General features: G+C 49.9%; 2 long non-coding RNA genes across 3 annotated transcripts in view; both read right to left on the bottom strand.

The window, feature by feature from the left end:
• Positions 1-26,859, bottom strand: part of LOC135284951 (uncharacterized) — a 127,901-nt gene that overhangs the window by 44,854 nt on the left and 56,188 nt on the right. The window lies entirely within an intron of this gene.
• Positions 20,985-24,106, bottom strand: LOC135285144 (uncharacterized). 2 transcript variants are annotated; one of them, XR_010350127.1, is made up of 4 exons: positions 24,053-24,106; positions 22,654-22,967; positions 22,113-22,570; positions 20,985-21,897 (listed from the first exon to the last, which is right to left on the bottom strand). It is a non-coding gene; the product is annotated as an uncharacterized LOC135285144 (long non-coding RNA). The 2 variants fall into 2 exon arrangements; XR_010350126.1 differs by having other exon boundaries at positions 20,985-22,570.

Below are 26,859 nucleotides of genomic sequence, written 5' to 3'. Positions count from 1 at the left end.
AATGTGCCTCTCAGTGGTAACAAGGCCAAGTTGAGCCCCTTCCCCTCCATATTAAGAGCCTCCTTCATATTGAGCATCCTACTGCAATATAGGGTGCCATATTGAGATGGATGAGGAGAAGACATGTCTGGAATAAGACAGAAATATGGGGCAGGTTTTGCCCTTCGGAATGGCCCATGGTGAAGCAGCGATGCAGGGAGTGCAGCATGTCTCTGGTGAAAGGGGATACGGCCCTCAGTGGGTGCTGGCTCTGGTTCAGGAGGATGTTTTATGTGCACACATGCATTAGTGCAGTTGCCAGGTTACCGGGCAGACAAACTATGTTCAGCCTTTCTGAGTGAGGTCTCCTGCCTATGAGGCTGAGTCAGGAGCAGAAGTAGCAGCAAGCCCAGTCTGCGTGACAGCATTCAAGGAGCTGTGACATAGCCTCAAGCCATAGAGCAGGAGCCCAAAGTCAAAGAGAGGAAGCAAAGGAAAGAAGGGATGCTGGGGGGACACAGACACCCCCTGTTAATTCCATATCTGGGGTACTCCTGACCTGAGCAGACTGACCCTCCCCAGCTTCACCATATCTCCAGCATGTCCTATGGCAAAGACAAGCTGCCATAAGGAGGGAAGGACACATCTCATTTTTGGCATTGATTTGCTACAAAAATCAGTTCTCATATTTGCCTGCTCCTCTTGCTTGCCCTCATCCAGGGGCTAGCAAAAGCTTTACTGTGCTCCATCTCCCCACTTCCAGGCAGCACAGGTGGTTCCTGACTTTGACCTTGGTTTTATGACCTGGAGAGCCCCTGTGGCTTGGGACAATCTACACTTTGTGACCATCCTTACTTAAAGTAAATATTCTGGACTAGGCTCCCAGGTCCCATTGGTGAGATCTAACTCCCAAATTCCATTAACTTCCTCCTCTTTTCATCACCTGCAGTTAGTTGCAAGAGAAGCAATAGCCAGACTGTTAGGGTGTGCAACTGTAAACACTTAAGGAGTTGGTGCAGATGATATCTAGCAAACAGTCCCTAGAGTTTGCCTGGAACATACACTTATGGGGAAATTTCTAAACCGACGTGAATCCACACGCTCTCAGAAGGTCACATTTGGTGGTGGATAAACTAGGGAACGCAGAAGGAAATGTAGGAGAGGGAGTCATTGGGAGAAAGGTGTGGAATGAGTTGGTTTCAACGTGGCCATGGTGGGAGCAATGTCTGCTGAGCTAGAGTAGGAGCAAATAGGGTCAGGATTTGGGGCAGGGAGGGCAGCAGGAGGGATTAAGCCCTGCTGGACTGGGGGCCAAAACTCATGCCTGCGGGGTGCTAGCAGAGAAAAGTTTGGGGCAGGCAGGGAAAAGCTGTGGACAGGGTTCAATACATGTGACAGAGAGACTTGTGCAGGGATACATAGGGCATCAAGTCAGGGTCAAAGTCACACATAAGGTCCCTGAAGTACGGGGGAAACAGAGGAATTCTGGAAGCAGGTTCCTCAAGAGAGAGGGGATTCTGGGGACGGTGCAACAGAGTGGGTGCACAGAGGCAGCTGAACAGGGGGCACAAGCTCCCTGCTCACCAGGCAGCTGTGAGGCTGGCGGACCCCCTGCAGGCCCAGCTCCTGGGTGTAGAGGGGGCTGACTCAGAGGTGTTTCCCGGGCACCAAGCCACCAGGGGCTCCCCTGGGGGCTGTAACTCCAGCTCAGCCTCCATCCTGCTGTCAGGCCCTGTGCCCAGAGGTTGTTATTGCAGGTGCAGGGCAGCATTTCCCCCCCCCCCCCCCACCCCCTCCCCCCCAGCCTGTCCCTGTCCCCTCCACTGTATCCTCTCCCCTCCACACATCAGCCACCTAAGGCTACCCCATCCTCCGAGGGCCCCTGCTTCTTTTCCCCTGTATCCTTCTTCCCTTCCCAGCTGGTTTCTGTCTCCTCATCCAGAATTTGTGTTCATCACATCAAGTCCATCCTGCAAAACTGCCAGCACACACAGGTCATCCCACAAGGTCCATGGCCAAAAACTTGAGTGGCTTTCGCCACCAAGGATCACCACCAGCATTCTGATGTCCTCCCACTGAGCTCCACTGGGCTGGAGGAATTATCCTTCCTCCTCCTATCGACCTCTCTCATCTGCCTTCCCCTCAGCTCTCCACCACCTCCCCAGGGTCTGCAGACCAGCCTTCTCCAGAGGCCACCCAGTACCCTCCCATCTCCCTCAGCCTCCCCAGGGCCCCTCTGCTGCATCTGAGTGCTGCCCAGCACTCCCCAGGTTCCAGACCCTCTGAGCTGCAGCCAAAGGTGCTTTAAACCTGGCTCCAGCCACCTTCCACCTTGCAGCATGACCTTGGGTCTATGGGGACCCCAGGGGTCTGCAAAAATTCAGGGACTGTTCTGTCCCTCCAAAATACCTCTGACAGCACTCTTGTACCCCCAGCTCCCAGTCCTGGACACTGCAGCTGCACTTATATCACACAGGGAGCTTGTGATTTTATTCCCTTTGGAGCAGAGCCAGGCATCAAACCGAACATCCCATCCTGTTAAAAACAGCTCTTTGTCATCTTTAATGACCTCAACCCACGGAGACAGTTGCCTGTGAGAGTAAAGTGCCCCCGGCAGGAGCTCAGCATCTCAGCCAAGCAATGTCTGGTCCTCTCCAGGCTCTGTAAACCCCTCTTCCAGCTCTTCTCTGCTGGGTTTGCCTATGAGGATAACCAGGGACTACTTTTGTGCATCAGTACCTCATCTTATCATGCACTAAGTGTTTGCAAAGCCCTCTACCCTTCGTCCTGCTTTTCCCAGGGCTGGAGCTCAGTTCCTCCCCTTCACCTTTCTCCTTGGCCGTCTGCACAGTTCTCATCTCTCTACTTTGCGGGGGCAGGGGAGTGCAGGCAAGGCAGCAATTAAAGGCAAAGCCTGGTAAAGACCAGCATTCCCATGCCCTGGCCTTGGCCGTGCTTAAACACCTTGAAGCATTCCAGCACTGAACTTAAAAGGACAAATAGTCCCATGGTGAGTTAAGGGCTTGCAAACCTGAACCTCTTCTGCACTGCACTGGCTGCTCCTGAGAGTCCCTGCAGGTATTTTAAGCACAGGTCTACAAACGTTTTAAAATATGGGAACAGCTGTGAGCAGTTTCAAAATAAAAAGTGAAAATTAGAAAGAGCCCCTCCTAAAACAACCAAGAGAAGTAGTGTCTGCGTCTGCTGGTGAGGAGCAGGACCCCTGCCCAGGCATGGGTGCTCCCAGCACAGTTCTGAAATAAGATGACACTCTGGTCATGTCAGGCAGGCACAGAACGACTCAGAGAGGTTAAGAAGTAGGAAGTTCATAAAGGCCCTCTGAGAGCTTGGTGTCCAGATCCCCTTCAGCTGGGTGGTGAGGAAAAGGGTGAAAGCTGATGAATCTACATGTGGTGCAGGAGTGGTGGAAGGTGCTGAATGGGCTGCAGAAATCTGGGAAGGGCAGAAATGCTTAGATTTGAATTAATGCCCTGATGTACAAATACTGGAGTCTTGGGATGCAGGAAGCCAAGAAAAGAGAGTCATAGTGACCATGGCTGTCTTCTTCAGCCAGCCCCTCTGGACATATGCCCAGTGCTCTCCATGCTGGGGGTGCTCAGAGGTTTCATGGGCAGAGCTCCTTTCCATTGCCCTCCACCACCCCTACAAGCTCAGAGAGGAGAGACACTGGGGTGATGTTGGCTACTGGGGTCACTTTCCTGCTCCTTGCAGGATCCTGTACCAGCTCTCAGTATGTCCTTCCGTACTCAAGAGAGCCCCACCTCCCCCCAGCCTGCTCAAGGCTCTCTAACACCCACTCCAGCTGGTGCAGGCAGCATGTCCCACTGCACTTAGATCTCTTTGGATCACTGTGTCCACACCAAAGGCAACAAATCTTGAAAGCTCCCTCCTTCTCTTCCAGCTTTAATTATCTCCAGAGCACCTATCAGTAGGTGCTCATCAGTGATGGAGGGGATCTGTGCTTCTTTGCCCTCATGTTACTTGAAAAATGAAAAGAGAAGAGCAGATTTTTCCTCCCTGGGGACGTTCATCTTAAGGCAGTAAGACAGAGTTAAAGGGTGGAGAAAAATACGATTAGGACTAAAATTATCACCAGGAAAGGAGACTGTGGCTGAGAAAAGCTGTGAAAATGCTGAGAGAAGCAGGGAACAGACTGACAGCCTGGCCTCAGAGATGACAGCAGACTTCTTAGGGGCACAGAGAGGGATTTTCACAAGGTGACTGAGTGCTAAAGGAAGGACAGAGAGGGCAAAGAGAGATGGGCCTACGGACCTCATTTTTTTTTTTTTAATCTTTTTTAACATAATATTCTGCATTTCTTTCTCTAACCCTTCCACTTTATGTCCTAAAAACACCTTGTGATTTGACCTGGAGATTGCCTGGCTTGATAGGAGAGGTCTGGTCAGCACATGGTTCCATCTTTGCACAGTACTGCCAGCCTTGTGCTTTCTGAAGCTACTGAAATAACAGCCCTGGAACCCCATCAGGGTTATTTCTCCAACCTTTTACCACTTGATTCGTGTCTGAGCAAAGATGTAGGAGAAAGAGCATCTGAGTGTCATCTGAACCTTTTGGTCAAGGCCCAAAATGGAGCACTGACCTTTGGTACGTGAGCTCTGTGAAAAAGTCCCATGAGCTTTTCACAGTGCTCCTGAGGTGCTTTCCACCTCCTGGTCTAACAGAACTGATGAACAGCACAGTCCAGCCCAGCAGCTCATGGTCTGAGGCAGAAAGCACCTCAGCTTGTTGTTCAGAAGCAATGCAGTAGCTGCTTGGCATTGCCACAGTGCAGTGTCCCAGCACCCATGCTCAGTGAATCCTGTTCCTGCAGTCAGCTGAGTCTGGGGATAAAGCCATTGAACTTAACAGCTGTTTTTTCATCTCAAAGTGCCCATCTGCAGGTGTCTCAGGAGATGGCTTCAGTTACTCTTGATGGTTCAGAAATTTCTTTTTTCTCTCCACAAACACACTGCCCTGAGCTCCTTGAATTTTCTGCAGTTGTGGTCTCATCTTCCCAACTCTCCTGTATGAACTCAGACCCCATTCCTCATGAGGAGCTGACCTATTTTGCCTGCTTCAAACCTGCTGCTCCTGCTTACTGACCCCACAAGACCTTGCTCCCAGTCTGCTTGGCATGGCCTGCTTGACACAACTGGAGATGTTCCACAGTCTGATCCATTTTAACACTACTTGAGCTGCTTGGAAGATCAAAGAATCATGAAATAAGCTGAGTTGGAAGGGACCCACAAGGTTCATTGAGTCCAGCTCCTGGCCATGCACAGGACACCCCAACAATCCCACCCTGTGCCTGAGAGTGTTGTCCACACAGTCCTTGGGCTGTGTCAGGTTTGGGGCTGTGGCCGCTTTGAGGATTTGGGAAATGCCTGTCAGGGAAAAAAGGAAAGAGTTATCCTGCAGAAATACCTCATAACCCTTTTCAGACCTCTCCCAACATTACAGTCAACTCCCTGTGTTTTTTGGCTGTGGTCTTTCTGCTGTGACCTTCTTGCTACAACCCTGGCACAACGTGGCTGTTCTTGCTGGGTCTTCAACATGGGCCATGCTATCACTGCCTTTATTTGCAAGCAGGCATCAATCTTCCTCTGGCTTTGTGCTGGAGGTTACTCAGCAGCAGGATTATTTTTTGACACATAATGGATGGCTGCATCTGGAGGCTATCCAGACCAACACTTTGTCATGCAAGGAGCTGTATGAACACCTCCATGGGAGAGATTGACATTTGTGCAGATGAGTCACCAATGAAAGTGATAGGTTGTGGTTACCAAACAGTTGGAGGTCTCTAAAGAAGGGGTGCAGCTTGTGCACACTCAGACAGAGTGGCTGATTTTAAAGCACTGTTTTGTGAGGCAAAAAGAGGCTCATATGTTGGGTTTTTTCATTTTCTGTCCCTTTTTTGCTACCAAACTTTGGAGAAGGAATAGTCCAGAGGGTCACCACCCTTGTCCTCTCACACTCTGCTCCCCAACCCCTACATAGCAGCAAGATTTCAGCTATGTCTTTCTGCCTTCGTGTTCCAGTGTTGGAGAAAGAAAAAGAGGACCATGGGAAGAAGGACAAACAACAGAATTTTAAATTAATGACAAGTTTAGGTCTTGGCTTGCCCTGCCAGGAGATTGCATGTACAGGATCCAATGAAATATCTTCTTTATGGTGTTTGTAGCAAGGTTTTGCCTCTGTCACCAGCAGACCTCAGTCTCCCCTCTGCCCACCTTGCCAGAATGGGATTTGCTCTCGTTTTTTGCCTCTCACCCTCCTGCCCAGTTTCCCAGTCATCACATTTTCTCCAGTCCCTTGTCTATATAACCTGTTTCATTAGAGTCTCACACCAATAATGTTCAGCTCAAGATTTTTATGGCCACAGAGACCAGTCCCAGCAAACCTCCCTTCATCTTCCATACTCCATTCTCCCCCCACGGGACTTGCATGCCCCTTGGCTGTCCAACTATCCCTTGCCCTGGTTTGCATTGAGGTTTACAGCCCAGCTGTTCCCTCCAGCTGAGAGCAGCTGTGCAGTGAGAGGGCATGTGTCACTGGCCCCTTAATTGCTGTGTTTGGCATGAACAGAAAAGTGTTGCCCCCAGTCTGCAAAAACAGTGAAATAATTACAAATAAGACATAAGCAACTCAGCCAGTGGGAACTGTGTGAGGGTAGGTGGTGGCAGATTTAGAAGGACAAGTATCTCCTATCTTGTCCTAGAAGAATGTCTTCAGCCAAGTCTTCCAGAAACTTCAGTGTCCAACAAGCAGATCCCTCAACCTTGGCATGTTTTAGCAAACTCAGATCTTGGGTTTGCAAAACAAGCCCAGGAGCTTTCAGAGAGCTCAGACATGCTTTGTCAGAAAGAAACGGTTTGCAAAGAAACGTTACCCAAGGAGAGGAACTTATCTAGAGTGCTTCCATCATGAAGTGGACTCCAGCAGGGTGTAATGTGGGGGCTCTGTGGAAGCACAGAATCTCATGGATCAAGTAAGGCAATGACTTTGGAGAGCAAGGCAGGCTACAAGGCCTGTAGAGAAGAGAATTGCAAGGAGCAGCGCTGAATCCATCCCAGTGATACTGTATGAACATTGTCCAGCTCAGGAGAAAGAGGCACTTCACCTTCTACCCTCTGGGAGCCATTTCAGCTGCCTACTGACAGCTGTGTGGGAGTGAGGAGAGTTCTGCATAGCCAGCAGATCCCCTCCCTGGGGCACTGGGATGTGGTTTCACTATTATTTGGACCCAGACCTTGAAATCTCCAAATTCCTCATGATGGAGCCAGGCTCTGGCATATAGCCCTCAGGAAGAGTTCAGGCACATCTCCTTTGGTCCTCTGGCTGCTTCCCATCTGAAATGCAGAAAACTGAACTCTATCCTCAAAAACTTTTCAATTTTGATGAGTCAGCGAATGTGTTGGCAGGTTTTGTGACTTGCCTGCAAGTGAATGCTTGTTGATTCTCACCCTCCTCCAGGAGGTCCAAGCTGACCTCAGGCTCTGCTTTCCCTATAAACATGTTAAATCACGCAGGTACTGGCCCAGTGTCATGCCTGAATGATGGCTGGAGCTTTACAGCAGAAAGTCTAGGGTTAAAATAGATTTCATGCTAATATTGTCTATAAACCCATGTGAGAGATGAAAGCAAGTGTTCCAGTGACAGGAAGCCGTCTTTATCACTCCATACTGATAGTGTGTCAGGAGGCAGCCACTGTTCTTTTACCAGCCTGGGAAAAGAGGGAATTTCATACCCTGCTGCCTGTGGGAGGTTGTCCTTGGGGGCTGTGCCCTGTGCTGCTGGTCTGAAAGTGCAGCGACCCAGTGCACAGAGTGTGGCAGAGACAGGCTGGAGCCATCCAGGGCTGCATGGCTTTGACAGCAACCTCTGTTCAGGCAGTAGGACCACCACCCTCTTGCTACTGCCACATCTGGAAAGCAGATGAGGCTGCTTGTGTCTGTGACACCAATGGGCAGAGCTGTGCCCTTCAGCTTGTCCTGATTTGTCCATCTCTGCATGGAAAGCACCATATACTTTCCCAGGGAGGAGAACAGCTCCAGCCTAGTGCAAAGGTCAGCTGGGCAGAACAGAGGCCAGGCATGAAGTGGTGGTGTGCTGGTGGAATTCCTGTGTCCATCCTGCTGACACTGTGCCCTGGACATCAGATTCCCGGTTGGAGGAAGTGCTGCTGTCACGGAAGTGCTCTCCATGGGGCAGAACAGGGGAAGAGACAGAGCAGCCCATGTCGCCATGTGCATATGCTCCCCTCCCCAGCACTCCAGCACAAGGTCCTCAAGCTGGTGCATGAGCAGCCAGGCCAGTGCCTTGCTTGATCAGTCACCCACAAAATGTTTGGGATCCTCCTGGGCCATCCTGGAGTGCTGGGGTACAGGCATGGTGCCCCTCCTCAAACTCAACTGCTTCCAAAGGAACTTCCTTCTGCTTGGAATTGAATACCCAGAGGTATTGAATACCCTGAGGCCACCATGCCCAGCATGGCCAGCATCTGCTCCCCTCCACATCTCTCCCCACATGCATTCCCACATCACATCCATTCCCAGGCTATCTCCCTGCTTCCAGCACCAGCGCCTGCCACCACAGCCATCCCACCCAGCTCCCCGGCACATCCTGGATGATTAAACCCAGCTGGTGTTGCTGTCTTCCTCCCACACCCATCCTGGGCATACGCCTTCTGGGGCCAGTGTGGGCAGCCCATCTCCTAGGGCTTTTGGTAAGGGTCTGTCATGGAAGATAAGCTGCTGTGTGCCACTGTGGTGGCAGGGAGGAGTCCTGCCAGACTGTGCTTTATCCCAAACCAAACAGCCTGGCCAGTTTCAGGAGCTATAAACAGATGCTGAGGAAAGGCTCTGGCTCTGGGAGGGTCTGGGAAGAGAAGAGCATTTGGTATCTGGCTTCCTGGAGAGCCACAGCCCCGGGGAATTTGCTAAGCCTCCCACGGCAACACCCTAAATAGTCCTGGAAGGAAGCAGCTGCCCTGGGGCGGCTGCAGGGATGGTCACAGGGAGGACAAAGAGCCAGCTGGATGGTGGGCTCAGTGATACGGGGCCACTTACACTGATACGGGGTTCTGCTGGCCAGGGCATGTGTGGTTGAGGCCATGGTGGCCATGCTGGAGCTGTCCAGGGGGATGAAGATGAGAAGTGAGACCCCACCCACTCACCCCTGCCTTCAGGATGCTGCTGCAACCCATTTTCTGGCCATTTCCAATGGGTTTGCAAACCTGGGGTGGGACAGTGGAGCAAGCAGCATTGCAATGCTCCACACCAGAGACCACAGACACAGTGAGAGGTTACTGTCTCCTCATTATATACCAGCTATGCAGAAAAGCTTTCCTTTCACCTTTATTTTGTTCTCTTGCCTTTATTTACCATCAATACAAAAGACCCTAGAAAACCCAGGATATTAAAGTGAGGTCTACACTACAAAAAAATCGTGTTCCACTTGAGCCCTAAGGATCTTCTCTGCTGCTCCAGACACCAGTCTCTGTTACCAAGTTGCTGAAGCAGAGAATAATTTAACAGCATTTAATTAAAAGTGGGACAGATACGGGACTCGCTAGGGATTTATCCTGTAGGCTTATGCTTTCCCCTCCTTTCTGATACTTGGAAAAAGAGTGGCAGAAACTTGCAATTCATGAAAAGAACATTGTGCTTAATTTTCTCACTAGAAATGTCAGGGCAATAAAAATGGGGCCACCTGGATAAGTCAAGCTTAGGGGTTTAAAGAGGAATGAGGGGATGCTGCATGTTGTGTCTTCACAGCTCTGTGACAAGGAGAGAGAATCTGTCCTTCAAGGCTTGCTTTAGTCAAAATATTAATCAAGCCACTGAAATTCACAGAAACCTCAGATAAAGGAGTCTGGAAAAGTCTGATTCCTGATGAGTACCTTAGATTTCATCCCCCTCTGCTCAGCAGTGCCAGTGTTTTACTTCCCTTGTCATCATCGAATCTCCCAGCCTAAACAAGAACTGAGATGTGAATGCAAACATCCAGTTGTTGGGGGAAAACAGCCCAAGAAAATAGAGCAGAGCAGCAGCTCTCAGACCTACTGCTCCTGTGATAACAGACCAGGGTGGGAAACAGCCAAAGCTGTTTTGTTTCCTTTGCAGGTTGTCTCCAGATGGCCCTTCACCTACCCCTCCAGGCTGTGTTCTCCTCAGTCTTTTATTTCCAGTGTCACCCTGGCAATGTGGTATCCAGAAGCCATCACACTGGTCCATCCTGACATTTTTCAGCACGGTGGGCCATGAGTTTTCCATCTGTATCCATGTACATACCATTGTCTCCTAGCCTGTTGCCAGACCCCACAGCAGATTTATTATCTGTCTTCAATTTTTTGTGTTCTAGCTCCTGCTTCCAGGTTTCTTTCTTTGCATCCCACCAGTGGTCCCATACCACCCTACCAGAGCACAGTTGCATTGTCAGTCTGTATGAGCTTCTCTGTGCTTCTAAAATAGGAACTTGTGTGCCTTGTCTGGAAAACAAAACCACTCCTTTGGAGAGTTGGTGTTTAGGAATTGACCAGGCAAACTTGGGCAGGAAATACACAGCCAAGACACCTCACCCTTATGGGAGGCCACTGTGCACTTTACTGGTGACAGAGGCAGGTTACAATGGCACAGAGGGAGATAAACCTTAGAGAGAACCTCCAATACCACTGAAAAAACAGAATCACAGAATAAGCTGAGTTGGAAGGGAGCTACAAGGATCATTAAGTCCATGGTTTCAGAAAGCTTTGGTTTTCTGTTCACTGGAGGTTTTCCAAGTTCTTCTGGATTAAAGGTAGATTTGGGATCCCAGTTCAGTCACCACATGGGATGGAGGTACTCATTTATGTATCCCTCTGACTATCTCTCCCAGGGGAAGCCCAGACACCAGGGGTGGCACCATCCCAGGGGCTCTGTGGTGCTACATAGCCTCTGCTCCATCCCTCCGCGCCTCTTCTGCAGGCAGGCTGCACACTCAGCTGCAGCAGCCGATGAGAGGTTGAGCCTTAAAGTTTTAACAAGAGTGCTGGACTCCTTAAGGAGAGCTTTACACTCTGTGCTGGTCAGCCAGTGCTCATAGCTTTCCCTATCTGCACACGTGCTGGATGATTGGGTCCTGCTCTCTGCCACTAACAAAAGGGATAAATTACCAGCCAGGCTGCACTCACCCAGCCCAGCTCAGGCTGCACCCTCCAGACGCTAACCCTGCCTAACTCCCCCCACATACGGACCACCCCAAAGAGCTGCTGGAGGGAATAGGGCAGTATCTGTCAGCCCTGCTCCAAACAAGCACCTTTTATCATCACGTGTTGTGGACTGAGAGCTCCCTGCAGCAGGATTTATAGGGGGGCTTTCCAGATGCAAGGCAGAGTGACCCCAGAATGAGAACCACAGACCTATCCTGGACACAGGGAGTTACAAGAGGCTTCCAGGTGTCCTGGTCTCAGTCCAGCCTGTCCTAACTTTGGCACCGGCATTGCTCCCCACTACCATTGTGTAGTCCCGCAGATGCTAGCCAAGCCCTCTAGAACCCCAGCATTCCCAAGCCTTCCAACACCTCTCCTCTTAAGAAAGTATCCATGCCTGGGGTTCATTCTGGAAGGATCCCCAGGTCCCTGGAGAGAACCGTGGGGCAGCCCTTAGTGTGGGTGGAAGTGTCAGCAGAGGCCCCTTTGCTCCCACAGGGCCCCAGAGATCCAGAGGAGCCCAAGCCTGATCACCGGGTGTCTGTTTGTATCCTTGGGGCTCTGGCAGGGAAGGGATCTAATGCAGTAATTGAGGCTGCAGGAATGAGAGGTATGTTCTGAAACAGCAGTGGGCGGGGGGTGCTGGGGGCTGCACTTGGATCAGTCCAATCCAGGGCCCACAGTGATTTCCCAAATGCACCCTCCTTCCGAGCCCACCCCAAGCCTCACAAATCCTAGGAAGAGCCTCCCAAGAACAACCAGTCCTTTGAGAAACCTAAACCACTTTCTCCAACACCTCTGAACTCTGTTAGGAACATCCTTCATCAGAAAGCTACAAGTGCCAAGCTGTTTTCCCTGGAGGGCAAATCTCCCTCTTCTCTGTCAGGAGCAAAGCTGACTGGGTTCACATTGCTGCTTAAGGTGAATGCATGGTGTGTTTTACCAACTAATTGTGAAATTGAACACTGCTTCAGACGCAAAGGAGAAGCATTTTATTGTGAGCTGGAGAATTAATCATACCTGGGGCAATACAGATGTCAGCAAAAAACAGTGCAGAAAGGATTTCTCAGGAAGACTTCTTGACATGAATAGGAAGGTCTTTTTTAGGTCTTTTTAGATATGAATGAAAGTGGTTGTTGTGACCCCTGTTTTTACCTTTGCTGTCTAGATCCAAGAGAGGGATGTGTGTGTTAAAGCTACAAAACTATAAGGGGAAGGAGTTTTATTCAAGAAATGGAAACTCCCCAAGTCAAGGCATCTGCTGCAGCACTAATTCGTGACATGTCCCATATAGTTTATGGCAGAGATTAAAGAATACAAAGGACAAAACATTTCAAAAAGGCATTTAACTAGGAAAACAAGAACAGACTAGACTCCAACCCATCCGTTGCGCAATGCTGAGTTGTTGAGCTCTCAGCCCCAGCATTCAGGTCCTGCTCAAGGAAATACCACTGGCTGATGTTTGCTCATGTGCAACCCAGCATTTCATCACACCTTTTTGTTTGTTGTGGAGTGAATCCCCTTGGAAACATGGCCACCCCCTTTTCCTCCCTTTGTGCATTTTTCTCTGCCTGGGACTTGTTACCCTGGTCCCAGGGGATACGCTTTTCCATGGCTGTTTCCCATTTGGAGTCTGTGTACATACACACTCGTAGAAGAAGAGAGTGACTCAGTCTTCTGATTCACGGCAGCCTTTCCTTACATTTTTAAGAGATACTGGTTATGATCAGCCAAGCTTGGCTGAGTACAGATTAATATCCTGACTCTGAGCTTGCCTCCACCAGCTCAACCCATTCTGTAAAGCAGAAGAGGCAGTGGCAGGTCTGGGAGGTAGCACTAGGGATGCAGCGTCCTCCTGGCAGCTCTGGAACTGTTGCTGCAGCCAGGTGGGGAAAGAAGAAATATTGATATGGATAGGGGTTAAAAAAACAAAGATGGAAGTCCAAAATGTCTTCTGTGAAAACAAGCAACATACGGCAAAGGGGAGGAGAGACAATACAGGCAACACTGAGTGGGGCTGTACAAAAAACTTGGATAACAGCACTTCCTAATCTTATTTGATGATAGATTCCGAAAGTTTGCCATGAAACCTCTCCTCACATTCCCATTTAGGCTCAGGTGGCCACAATCCTGTTGCTGAGAAAAAACCTCAGAGAGAAAAGTCCTTCACTGTCCTCATGACTTCCTTCCATGCCCCCAAATATGCCCAACACCAGGGTTACCCTGCACATAGACTTGACCTGAAATCAGTGAAACTTGTTCAAGTAAAAAGCAGTAACAAAGTGAAGAGACATGTTAGAAATACAAAACTTCCCAAGAGATATGCCCTGACCAGCAGGTGAAGATGCATGTTGACAATGTAACATTTTCTTCTCCAAGTTTTCTTACCAAGTGTCACATTTGCTAGTTTGGAGGTTCTGCCCATGCTCTGTGAGATGGGATAAGGATGCCAAAGTCACTCCAAACTACAGAGGAGACATGATCATGAGAAATCTGACCTTTCCCTCTATTATCCTCATTTGCCACATCCAGATGATGCTGGACATGACACAAGCTCAAAGTGATGTCATTTACCTGCACTGCTTCCAAACCAACACCAATGACATCAATCTTGGGATTTGCTCAGGGAACCCATATCTTAGGTTGCAAATGCAAGATGTGGCCAGGGGTGTGTATTCTATTGCCATCTGTTAGAGGTGGAGCAGTTATCTTCTGTTAATTGGGCAGTTTTCTTTATCTCTTCCACAACCAATCCTCCCTCCAGGGAGACATCAGCTGTCAATGGGCCATTAAGTGTCACTACATGGCTGATAAAATTACATCATCCCACTGTGAGAACCTCTGTCCAGCGAGAGGATCCAAGCATTCCTAGCTGGATAGAATCTGACACTTGGAACACCACAGTCAGCCTTTTGCCACTGGACTTCCTGAGGAGCAGCTTTCTTTTCTACTGAATTCCCAGAGAAAGACCCATCTACACCATCGCTGGACCTTCAGAGGAAAACTCCACCCTTCTACAGGATCCCTGCTCCACCAGAACCACAGCTGGCACTGCAGGAGGGCTGAGCCACAATTCCAATGGGACTGCTACCAACAGCCTGACCAATGGGGTATCAGATCATATTTCTGACTCTGTCAGTGTTGTTTTATATTACTGCATTTTAAATTTTTTTTCTGATAAAGAGCTATTATTCCTACTCTCACATCTTTGCCTGAGAGCCCCCTTAATTTCAAAATTATAATAATTCAGAGTGAGGGGGTTTACATTTTCCATTCCAAGGGAGGCTCTTGCCTTCCTTAACAGACACCTGTCTTTTCAAACCACCAGGAAATTACTTCTCTTAAAACATGAGGAAAGCTCAGTGCAGCCTTTGTAGCTTCTAGTCCAGAAAACCTGTAATACTCACAGGAATAATACTCAATTTTCTAATTATTGGCTGAGTTATTTGAAGCTTCATATGTTTTACGGCCAGAAGGGGCCATCATCTAGTCTGGCCTCCTTAAATGGAAAGCTCCATAAGCAACAACCCCAATTCCCCAAGCTTCATTACAGTAATGAGCTCAGTGGTCCTGCCATCTTGTCTCTGGCTCTAAACCTCTCTAGACTCCACCATGCCAAACAAGCTGCTCAGATCTTCCTTCAGCTCCAAATGCAAGTCTAAGAGTTCCTCCTGAAGAGGCAATAAATCAAATACCAACGTCCATGGCAATGGGGAAGGGTGATTGCTTTTATACACTGGCTCAGCCTGCCCAACAGGGAGCTCAGGTCCTGGGTACTTTGTCCAGGGCAAACACCAGCAAGGACATGCATCCAGACAGCAGGCTGGGATGGAGGGACTTACTTTGCCATGATGTTGTTTCCCCTTTGGGAGTGTTATTTTGGGGAAGGGAGAGGGAATCACTGACACTTGACTGATTTCACACCCTGGCGAATTCATTTCACCCCACTGGATTGTTTCAAGGCAAGCAGTGCCAGCAGCCAGAGACCCAGTGGGGCAGTGTAGCAGCTCTTACAGGCTTTGTCCCTGCCTGGGCTCTTTGGATCAAATGGCATTGGGAACAATGTGGAAACTGCTCTCCTCTGTGCCATTTGTCAGAGGTAGATGCTGAAAAGCCACCCAGGACCTCAGTACATGCTTCACTAACCACCTTCCTCCATGGGACAAGGGAAGGTGGCCTCTAACGGCTGCCACAGAACCCTGGGAGGGACAGCTCAGATCTCTGTGGCTTCATAAGAAACCACCTGGCTCTGACACAGGAAGAGGCCAGGACAGGCTCTGAATTAGGATGTGGCCAGGATATGGGCTGGGAATTTTCAGGGGTGAGCCACTCATCTTGTCCTGCTGCACCTCTCCCAGCTCCAGGCTGAGACCCTGCTGGCCAGCAAGTGCTTACCTTCAGGCACCAGGCTGAATGTTTGAATGAGAGAAGCCCTGGAATGGAGAAGTGTTGGTGCAGGAACTCAGGGGCCTGAGGGCAGGATTTGGAGTTCATCCACCTGAACAACACACAGGGGAAAGGTAGCCCCAAACCCTCAGCATTCTCCAGGAGCCACTAGCCAAGGGCAGAAGCTCATGCCTGCACTGGGGAGGCAAAGCTTGGCAGACAGAACACTACCAGTCATGCCACGCTGGTGTTTGCGCCTCCTTCCAGGTGCCCTTTCCTGCCACTATGATAATTTGCCTTTTCAGAGGCATTAGTGGCTTGAGAGAGTACCTCAAGGTCTTTATGCTTCCCATTCAGGCAATGCTTTATGCTTCCCTTATAGGAAGTAAGTGTCACTGTCACAGGTAATAGCCACCACAGCTATGGGCAGATGGATGATAGGGTGGGATGGGACAGGATGGCATGGCATGGCACGGCCAGTTCATGGAGAAGGAAGCAGGAAGGATGTCCTCCAAGTTCTTGGTCAGGACACTAATCACAGTCTGTGTCTGCAACATGACAGCAGGGAAGAGGCAGGGAAACAACAAGCCAGAAAAACCAGAGCTTTGGACATGTTCCCTGGAGGCAGCCATAAATATAGTCAGCAGAAGAGCACTCATCCCATCAATCAGCAAGGCTTCTCCAAGCACCATGGGCAATTCCCACACACCAACTTGGACTACGCTGGCTGTGACACCCCTGTGAGTCACTGCCCCGGGGTCTACCTGGTGGGATGAGTTGGCTGCTGGTCACACTGCACAGCACAAGTTGCTTACTGGCATTGTCAGGGTTACCACCCATTCTCCCCTGCTGCCATGGTGTTTGTGGTGACAACAGATACAGCTCAAGGCTTCTCCTTCCTGCAGGCAAGAGGCAATTTAGTGGCTGCAGAGGAGCAGGCTCTGTGGAAGAGGAGGGCTGGGCTAGAGGTATGGGAGAGAAAGCACGGAATTTTGGAGAGCTCTGCTTATTCATGCCCTGAGTTGTACTGGACAACACCCTGTGTGCCCTCAGATGTGCCCATCACCTCTTTGGGGGTGAGGCACAGAGACAGACCATGCCAGGTGACACATGCCAGATGACTGGCATGAAGTACAGTGAGACATCTGCTACTCATCCCATTCCTGCTGAGATGACTCAGCTCATACCTCAGGAGCCTGAACAGGAAGACTCATGTGGTATCCAGAGCCCTGCAAAACCCAGCCCACTCCCTTCAAGACCCATAAGAAGCATCCCCATGGACAGGGTTTCTGTGTGGAGATGGAAAATACAGACAGACAGGGCTTTCCCCCAGCCTGGTCTCCCTCGGGGGCTGGCAGAGCACATTACAAGGGTTGGAGGGTCTGTAGCAGTCTGGGCACCCTTTATCCTCTCATCCAAGCTGCAACTGGCAGGAGTCTGGCAGCTGTGCAAGGTAGTAAAGTTCTGCTGTTCTCAGCAGCACTATGGAAAAGTCTGGGCAGGGGGATGGGGAGGAGTAGACAGCAGAACAGCAAGTCTAAACCTCCCTCCCCATGCTTTCTATTACTGGAACAAACCATCCTACCTTCATCATCCATACCTTGGACAAGGTGTCCAAAGGAAATACACAGGACAAGGTCTGCAATAGAGATGCACACAGGTATGCAAAAAGCCTGGCTCCTGGAGCCCTGCTGAATGGACAGGACAGCCTTTGCCAGTGCAGTTACCCTAAACTGGTCCTGTCAGATCCTGTTTCATCAGCCTTTACGCTCAGCTGGTGCTTTTCTATAGCAGGGAACATCAACAAAATGTGGAAACTGAGTCTCAGTGGCACACAAGGCTGGACTCAGAGGGCATCTCAGCACAACCTTACTTTGCACCAGCATCCCCACTGAGCCTAGCTGTGCTCACATGAGTCATGGCTTCATCATGAGGCTCAGCCAGATGCTCTCTGTCTGTATGAGAGGCAGACAGATATTTGTCTAAGACCTTTGTCTTGAGAACAAGAGCATGAAACAAGTTGGGTAAAATGGTGGAGAGAGGAGCAGAGGGAGCTTTGTACCCTGCCTAACACTGGAGTCTGACTGGACCTTCTTCTGCAATGTACAATAAACCATGCACACCCCAAAGTTTTTGCTTCTCCCCCAAGACTGTGCAAAGGCCTCATTGCCAGTCAGGGTTTGATGCCCAGCAGGTCAGTGACAAGCAGTGCAAGTGCCCAGCAGGACAATCAGGGCAGTGAGGACAGCTGGTCTCGCCTGGCCTGAGAGCCCAGAACCATGGGGAAGTAGCAGCCTCCTCCACCCTGAGCCTACTCAAAGCATAGATGGATGCCTAATCACCTACCCATGGGAAAGAGGAGACTTGCTCTCTGGAAACAGGGGTTAGGCAGTCGCAGGCAGACAATTGACTTATTGCAGACTCCTGGGGTGATAAACTGAGGCTAACTGTGGGCAGGTGACAAAGCAGACTAAGGGAAAAGGAGCAGGGGACATTCACTCCCTGGCAGCTGCTGTCCAGCCCTGCCCCCTTCTTTTACTGCTCCTTTCAGGCCACTTGAATTGTACAAACACAGTGCTTTCCAAAACCTGCCTCAAAAAGCTCCTGCCCCCTCCCTTCCCTTTTCCTTTCAGGGCTTCTGTCCTCTCCTTCCCACTTCCTCCCTTGTTGCCTGCTCTCATTCCTGTCTCTGGGATAGGAGGTCCGTGGTTGCGGGAGAGGGGAGGAGGAGCCGCACAGCCACACACAGGCTCATGCCATCAAGCAGCCCTTCTGATGCCACAGCACAGGGCTCTGAGGATATTTTTCCATCCCCATGAGGCCCACGTGTCTTCTCCAGGTCGTGCTCCCAGCCCTGAAGCAGGTGGCTCACCTTGACAGAAGACACAGTACCATGTTCTGAATATGGATATCTTCAACATCCCACTTAAGGAGACACCATGTTAAGCAGCCCTGATGTGGCTCTGATTTGGACCCCAATGAAAGGAAAAAGCCACTTGGATCTCAGGTCACAGTAGGGCTAACTTGAAAGCACAGACTGTGAGGGGAGGATCCAAGGGATCAGCTTGAGGAAATGAGGTTTGCCCAGCACATGCTGAAAGGATAGGAGACAGCAGGTGCTCACCAGTCCCTGCTGGACCCTACATGGATTACTCAGGCTGCCTGACCTTATCCACACTTCTGTCAGCTCTTTCCTCCTTGCTCCACCATGTGCCCCAGTGAGATAGAAAGAGCGATACTAATGGGAACACCAGCAGCAGAGTTTTCACCAAGCCCTGGCTTTCCAGAAACTCCTCTGGGAAAAGCCATATTGGGATTATTACGAACTGGATGAAAGCATCCCACTGGTGTGTCAGAGAAGTTGATGACTCTTACAAGAAACTAATAACAATATGCAGGATAGCATCAAGCAAGGTCCCTAGCTCAGCTGAGCCTACTTTACAAGGCCTGCGCTCCTGCAGTCCTGGATACATTTAGGACTGGATCTTTGAAGAGGTTGGGTAGGTCAATCAGGGCAGACACTTCCTACACAACCTACTCCAGGCTGCTTTCATGAGGAGTGTTATAAATTCCTCTGTGCTGTGTTTGAAGACAATATCTGGCGATTCTCTACTTCTCACTTCCCCTTGCTCATATTTGCCTGCTTCTTCACAGCTTGTCAGAAAATGATACCCACTCTGGAAAAGCAGTTTAAAATCAAGTTTTAGCAGGCAGCTGAAAAGTAGAGAAATATATGTTATGCAAAAGAACTAAAATTAACTCTTTCCTCCACTCTACGCACCCACCACCCACCCTAAGCCACTGACCATTTGGACTCACACCAATAGTCTGACAGCAATTAGATGGAGAGAAGCAGATGGCAACCATCAGCTACTTGTAACCATGTATTAACTGGATTTATCACAGGCTCGGAAATTATGAGTATTTGCCTGTAAATACACCATTTCCATTTCACTCAGCCACATAGACCCATAAGTTAAAAGCCCATATCTAAGTACATCCCTCAGCTCCCTTTACAGACAGTGGTGACCTCTTTTAAGTATCTGGCTTGGGATGAGCTGGATCACCCTGAGGAGGGCTATATTCCTCACTGCTGACTTACAGAAGTCTGTGATGAACACCCAAATTGACACCAAATTGTCTCATGGAAAGCAAGCACTCTTTGCATGATGGAGCTTTTCCTCAAGTCTTTCCCAACAAGATTTCAGCTTTTAGCAGCTGCTTGCTAGGAGCTGGGTACGGACATGTTCTTGGGACATAAGACATGTATCCAGGTTTAATTCAACACATTGAGCCCTAGGGTATACCACTAGTTACTGACCTCCAACTAGACTTGGTTTCACTTTGTTTCACTCAGGGGACTGGCCATTCAGTCAGTTTTCAATCCACTTCACTGTCTGCTCTGATGTACATTGAGCTTGTACATCCACAGCTTGACTATATAAACCTTGTGGGAAGAAAGAGCCATAGGTCTTGCTGAAGTCCAGACAAAGTCAGCTTCTCTCCACACATCTACTAGGCCAGTCTTTCATCATTAAAGTTAATCATGTTGATCAAACATTACTTCCTCTTGGTGACTACTCCTGATGATTTTGTTGTCTATCGTGTGCCTGATATGTGCCCTTTGTAACCTCAGGCTTTTCCATGTTGTCTTGGTCTAAAAGACAGTTGTCTGCCAAGGAAGGCAGGAATCTCCCTTGGAATGGAAAATATGACCCCTTTCCCTCTAAATTATTATAGCTTTGAAATTATGCAGCTTTCAGGAAAGGACATGGGAAAAGGAATAACAGTTCTTTACTAGTATATCTATATGTATAACAAGACAAACAGCAACGACGGCAGCAGCAGCAAGCAGGAGCACAGACCCAGCGCGGCCTTGCGGGCAGCGCCGCTCCCGGGTGCAGTTCCGCTCCCAGCCAGCAGGGGCGCTGCTGGCTCCTGGGGGGCAGGGTGGCTGCCATTATTCCCCCGCGCCTGCAGGGGGCGCTGTGGCACAAGAGCAGCCGCCTCCCCACACGGTAATGGCGGGCGGGCCAGCAAGAGAAAGAGAGAAGGGGATTTCCTTTGCAGACTTGATGGAAGTGGCCAGTCTCAGCATCCCTTGGGAATGGACTGCAGCAGGAAACGGCAGAACCAGCAAGCTGGAACAGCAGAGGCAGGCACACCAGGGTGACAAACACAGGGCTGTGCCAGCAGCCTGGGGTGGCGGGTTGTCGGCCTACAGTGGAGCAGCGGCAGAGAGCGGTGGGGCTGAGCAGGGAATTGCTCCCCTGGGTAGCTCACTGGCTGTGGCTGACACCGCGGTTGGGCTGTGCCAAGAGGGCAGTTCCCAGCCAGGAACAGGGTGCTCTCAGGGCCTGGCACTGGCATGCATTGGCTCTGAGCTCCCAAGCAGCAGAGAAGCTGAGAAGCAAGCTAGTAAGTTCTAGTCACAGTGCCAAAGGAAAAGAACAAAAAAGCAGAAAAAACCCACATGGCAACAAGTCTCTCTCATCAGAGAGATTGGGCCGTGTGGCCATGGAGAGGACTCACCTCACCAGAAGGAAGCAACCACCCCTCACCCCCCACACCTCTCACAGAAAATCCCAGGCTGGCTCCCACCCATTGCAACACTCCCAGAGCCAGGGTCAGGGAGGATGGGCGGGGCAACAACCACCCTGGACACGAAACAAAACCAAAAATGGGTATGGGATAAAAAACCATCCCCAAGACATATGTCTTTTGCAGACAGATTTACCAATGTTGACCAATGTTGACCACATTACACGCGCTTCCTTCTATTACCTACATACTTGCAAAAATCCATCCTGTTGTTTTTGAATTCTCAACCAGATTCAGTTTCACTTGGGCTTTGGCTTTTCTAACTTCAGTCGTGGATACTTTGACAATGTTTGTGTATTTGTCCCAGTTATCCAATCCCACATCTACCCTCTGTATGCTTCTTTTTAGTGTTTTAATTTGGCTAAGATTTCTTTATTCATCTGCACGGACTTCTTGGCATTTTTGCCTGACTTAGTATTTGTTGGAATTGAAGTCTTTTGAGCTTGCAAAAGGAACTCAAAGAATCTTGTCCATCAGAAATATTCCTGAGTTAGTCCTGGTATCTCAGGAGAATTTTCTTCCAAAGCTGAATGTGATTGGATTAAGCAAAGACAAGATTTAAGCCTGCCCAGAGTAACATGGTTGCAGGTAAGAATACATCCCCATGATACAACACAAGGCAATAGGAGCTGCACCATCTTCTTCTGCAGCGTAATCTCTTCCAACAGAAAGCCTTGCACATAAAGGTGTCTCTGTGCACCCCTCAAATGCTTCAGAGGCAGCTGCAGTACAAGATGGGAAGACATTTCTGTGGTCAAAGGTGATTGCTGCCAGACTCTGTTACAACCAGTCTTTCAAGGGTAAAAGAACTAAATGCAAGATGAAATAGATGAGCTTGTAGGTGAGGGGTGCCCAAGTTTGTGCAATTTACTTGGGGTATTTTCAGTAATCTTGTCACAATTAAGCTCATGGCAGATGTATGACATTGTCAGCATACCTGCAAGGTTCTCAAGAGACAAAAGGACATCATGTCTCAAAATAATTTGCAGAGTCCATCATGGAGCCTCTGATTTGGGTATCTGTAGATCATGCAACATTGTCACATGCTTGTCTGCCCAGGTGTCTGAGGGCTTACCAGGAGCCACATGAGAGTTATTCCAATGCAGAACAGCAGAACAGCTCAGACAGTTTGAAGCTGCTGAAGCCTCATCAACAGTTAATAGCAAATCAGGTTTTAGAAGATGCTTCTTGGAAGCATCTGATCTCCTTCTTGCTAAAACTAATTTAGTGAGAGACTTGCTCACCACCTTCCATATCCAAGACAAAGTTGTTCCAGAATCTGATTGTGATGAAACAGGAGAGCAATCCCTCTCTTCTGAGTATAGTGTGCATATCATGATGGAGACTGATGGACCAGCATCGCCTCAGAAGCAAAGTTCCAACCAGCACAGAAACCTAATTAAAAGGAGATGGCTTTACCCACATCACTTCCAGCTCTCTCTGCCCAGAGAAATGGGTTCAATTAGACAGAGGCCCACCTGAAGGTGTTTGACAGACAAGCATGAATGCATGGCTTTACATCACTTTTGTTAGCTTCAGCCCAAGCAGATGCCTCCACAATCCTATTCCAGTAAGGCCTCAGCAGCTTTGCCATGCATCCCACACAGCTGCAGTCCCCACTTGGGCCAGGAAATTCCTATCAGTGTGTGATAGGCCACAGTGTCCCCGAGACAGTGCCATGTCCCCAGTGTGGCATGGGAGGCTCTTCAATTCCAGCAACTACTTGCTGACCCAAGGCACTGTTGCTTGAACTCACACTGGGCACATCAGATGTTTATCACCTGCCCTCACCCTGGAAAGACAAACCAGGCAGTCTGAGCACTAGGGTTGTTGAGGCTGGTGCCATCAGCCTTGACCCATGCTGGCTTTTAATATCCAAGGGAGGGGAGGGGAAGAGAGATATTTGAACACGCCTGTCCTCTGTACCAAGCCCTGAGCACTCCGTAGGCACTGCCTGAGTCAGGGGAGACTTGAATTGCAATGTCATACACTTAACTAAACTTCTGCAATTTCCAGGGCAGCAGGACAACTCTTCCCCAACGGCACATCTGCCTCCCTTGCTCACCCCAAGACATCTGCTCACTGAGGCAGACCCATGGTTGCCACACTTAACCACCATCCTGTTCTAGAAATTCAGTGGGTTTCCCATGGTCCCTGCAGAAAATATGGACAGACAGAGCCCAGCTCCTTGCCTCCCCTCTCTCATCCCACCTGGTCCTTCCTGCATCCATGCCAGTCAGTTGCAAACCCCACCAGGACTCTTTGCAGGGACCTTTCTGCCCAGACTGCAGATGCAGGGTGGAGCCTCTGTGGCAGAAATGCACTCCCCCAGCACAGCTCTTCCTGCAGGAATAACCATCCTGTGACAGAGCATCCTTTCACCTCCAGAGATGAAAAGTGCTGTGCAACAGGAAAAGAGACAGATCCTGCCTCCAAATCTTTGCTTGATCTCTCTGCTGTCTTGTGACTACCTGCACAAGTGTAGATGGCCAAACATCATCCCTCCTACTGCCACAGTGCTGCAATCCCTAGTCCTGAGAGAGGACACTGACCTGACCCCTCTCCTTCAATAGCTCATTTCCCTATTTAAATTCCTTCATTACTGCCTGAGACTGTGGGGATAGAGCAAAAGTCCTTCCAGGGAGCTCAACCACCATAGGAATCACCCCTTTGCTGGCTACACTCCCCACAGCCTCATGCTGGGGTCACAGCAGCTGCTGCAACCAGCCCAGCCAGCCCTAGGCCTGCAAGAGCATCCAATTCCTGCCAGCACCCAGCAGCACCGGGTGGGTGTTTGTCTGCCTTCCTCCTTTGAAAAGAGTTTCCATAGGAACAGTCAGGCCAGCAGCCCTCTGCAGTGTGGTTCTGGTGTATTACCCAGCGTGAAAGCACACAGCTGTCCAGCACTGTCCGGCAGCTGTTCCCTCATCCCCCAGCACTTGCTAGGCAGCAACACTGGAGCATTATGAGGTCACTCAGCCGTGGAGATTGTGGGTTTCAGTCAACTAAACACTGGGACTCAGAGCTGGAGATGTGCTTCCTCACCAGTTCTGTTCCCACTCTTTCACCTCCAGCATCTGAGTGCTTCCCAGCAGTGCAATAGGGGACATGGTAGAAACCAGTCCCATGTGTTGTTTCCACCCTGCTGCCCTGTTCAGGTCCTGGAAAGGACAGCCACAAGCCCCGTAGCCCAGCTGTGCCCCACCATAACCTCAAAAGCATTCCAGGCCCCTGGGTGAGGAGACAATAACAGTGTCCATGCTCAGGATCCCCTCCCACTTGCAGGGACAAGGAGATGGGTCACTGGGACTCATCTGTGTGTGTGGCAATGCTGTGCAGCCGCTTTGTGTGGGGTTGGCAGCACAGTAGCAAAAGTAGCTGTGCGGGGGGCCTGGATCAGGCTGGATCTGGCTGGAGAAGGAGGCACAGTGCATTTCCCAGACCAATGCTGCCAACAGATCTGCTGCTGAGGTCCAGCCAAAACCTTCCCCAGCTGGGAGCTGCACACCCTGTCCCCTGACACCCAGATGCAGCTGCCTCTCCTGACACTGAAGGGTGCTCTCTGAAACCCTGGCTGGTGCAGTGTTGCTGGAGGATGATGACCCAAGGCACAGAACCCTCAGCCAGCTTTCACAGTGCCGTGTGTGTACCCACATGTAGCTCATCTGACACGGGGCTGGGAATGCCTTGGTGGAGGGAGTCTCCACAGGCCATCTTTAGGATAGGGTCTTGTCCTCCCAGGATGTTTTTCAGCTGGAAGGAAGTGCCCTTAGTGGGCAATTCCTTCCAAATCCCTTATTATTCCTGGAAGCCAGATGTTCCCCTGCAGCTTCTGATGAGACAGGATCTGCATGTCTCTCTCATTTTTTTTTCTCCACCAGTTCAATCTGTTTCTCTCTTTCTTCCCTCATGTCACATCCCTGTGATGATGATGGGGGGTGAGGAGTAAGGAGACTGTGAGGGATAAGGTTTCATTAGAGAAGGTAGAGTGTGGTGGGCCACACTGGGAAGAGGAAAGGGATGGAGAGCACAGGACAGAGAGCAAGAGAGGAGGAGTAAGGGAGAGGGGAAGGATGCATTTTAAAATTCATGCTCCACTAACCCCTTAACTAGAGTCACCCTAGCCTGGACAGGACAGACAGCTGGAGGTTTGCAAGCACTTTCTCCTCCTCCAGACAGGGGACAGCAGTAGGGAGACGGGGGGTGGGGCCTGGCTGTCTGAAGCCCCACCTGCCCCACACTGCTCCCACCCCATCAATCCGGGAAGCATCCCACATGCAGCTGTGCCCCTGTCACATTTGTTCTGGGGCAAGGTCTGCAAACCTCCAGCCCCCTCAACTCAGCTTTTCATTAGTGTGGGTCAGGAGCACAGATCACGGAGCAAGATCAGGCCCATACCCTGCTTTCCCTTGGCTCTACTGGATCAAGGTCCTATTGTTTTGGACAGGCTGAGTTCCAGCATCACCCAAGCCATGGGGTGAGGGGACAGGAAATTAGGGTGCGTATACCTGCAGCAGACCATGGAGACTGTCCTGTGCATGACCCAGGAGATCCCAGGTCTGTGGGTCTTGCAGGTTGAGAGCTTCTCCCCATCCAATCCCACCCTTCTGGACTTAACGTACCCACAGTGCTCCGGTGTCTCATCCAGGTCAAGGTCCTTTCCTGGTTCATAGAGAGTGACATTCTGGATACCCCCAGAAATCATCCCCAAATGCTGTACACTGCAATGGTCTAGAAAGAGAGGAGCGAACAGTTTAAAGATCTCTCCATGCAGAGCCGAAGGGTCAGAATAGGATGTACTCTTCCCCATGACACCCAGAGGTGAATGTAAAAGGGCACTGGGTAACACTGGGACCACTGTTGTGACTTGAACTGAATTTTGAGCTTCATCTCAGCCCCAGAGATCTTGGAGGAAAATCCTTCTGGACATCTCTGAAGGGGAAAGTGACTTTTTCTTTCCCCCCCAAATATGGCTGCCCTGGCTCATCCTCTGCAAGATCACCAGTGATGGTCACAACAACCCTGCAGGCTGCAGCCTTTGGTAAACAAGTCTCCATTAAACATTTTGTTCTTCTTGTTTTCAAACCTAAAGTATTTGCTCCAAGGAGCATCTGGGAACAGCGAAGTGGGCAGGCTTATGTTGGGACCGTGTTGCATCCCCTTGGTGCATGTACCATGCTTCCCTCCTACTCTCACACTCACTGGGACAGAATCTGGCAGAGGAGCTAAGAGTGGTGCCCCAAAGCAGGGAAATAGCTGAAGGACTGAACAAGAGGGAAGTTTTGTACCTTGTTCCTTGAATAGCTTATATAGAAAAACTGGTCAGAAATCATGCACCAAAGGGAGGTTTTCAAGATACAGTCAGATTTTCACCTGAATGAGTTATTTTCATTAAAACATCTGCTTTCAGAGAAAATTTTCAGTGTTTCATCTGAAAGAAAGAAAGAGCAATGAATTTGAAAACACCACTGCAACATCTCCCAACAAAGGGGAAGCTGGGTTGACCCTGCCATGCAGATGAAGAGTAAAACCCAGAACACCTGAAGGGCCAAAGTCTGTGTGTAGCTGAGAGGAATCTGCCCTCCCCAATAATCAGATTGTCATTTTTTCCCAACTAGCTCAAATATCCCAGAGAAACAAATGTCCTGATTGTACTTATGTGCCACTGGCCATTGAATTGTTGT

The sequence above is a fragment of the Passer domesticus genome, chromosome 22 (genome assembly GCF_036417665.1).
Source record: "Passer domesticus isolate bPasDom1 chromosome 22, bPasDom1.hap1, whole genome shotgun sequence".
Lineage (NCBI taxonomy): Eukaryota > Metazoa > Chordata > Aves > Passeriformes > Passeridae > Passer > Passer domesticus.
Note: the sequence above shows the minus strand (reverse complement) of the source record. Positions and strands in the feature narration are given on the sequence as shown.